At 69.5% G+C, this 321-nt stretch overlaps 1 long non-coding RNA gene across 1 annotated transcript in view; it reads right to left on the bottom strand.

Annotated features, from left to right (window-relative positions):
• Positions 1 to 291, bottom strand: part of LOC105521797 — a 32,948-nt gene extending 32,657 nt beyond the window's left edge. Inside the window, exon 1 of the long non-coding RNA XR_001003326.1 lies at positions 17 to 291. This is a non-coding gene — a long non-coding RNA (uncharacterized LOC105521797). The remainder of the gene's footprint in view (positions 1 to 16) is intronic.
• Positions 292 to 321: the final 30 nt, after the last annotated feature.

The following is a 321-nucleotide window of genomic DNA, read 5'->3' as shown; positions in this document are numbered from 1 at the left end:
GGGCCAGGAGGCTGGCCAAGAGGGGTCCGCGGCAGCCCGGGCCTGCCCCGCGGGCTGCCCTGGGCTACTGGGATCCCACCCCTCACTCGGCGAGGCTGGCCCGCGGCGCCCTCTGCAGAGAAGCGGGTGGCGCACGCGCGCTGGGCGCGCCAGTATTTGTGATGGGGTGCCCTTCTGGTTAGGGTAACAACTGCATCCCCGCTTCACGGCGTACAAGGTGACTTCCCCTCTGCGCTGGCTCTCCCACGACCCTGGGAGGGCTCACGTCCTCCACTGGAGAGGACGCTGAGAATCGCCCTTCCTGCCGAAGGGCGAGAACTC

This window comes from Colobus angolensis, unplaced genomic scaffold (assembly GCF_000951035.1).
Source record: "Colobus angolensis palliatus isolate OR3802 unplaced genomic scaffold, Cang.pa_1.0 Scaffold41, whole genome shotgun sequence".
NCBI classification, from domain to species: Eukaryota; Metazoa; Chordata; class Mammalia; order Primates; family Cercopithecidae; genus Colobus; species Colobus angolensis.
The sequence above is the reverse complement of the archived record's forward strand: the minus strand, read 5'-3'. Positions and strand labels throughout refer to the sequence as shown.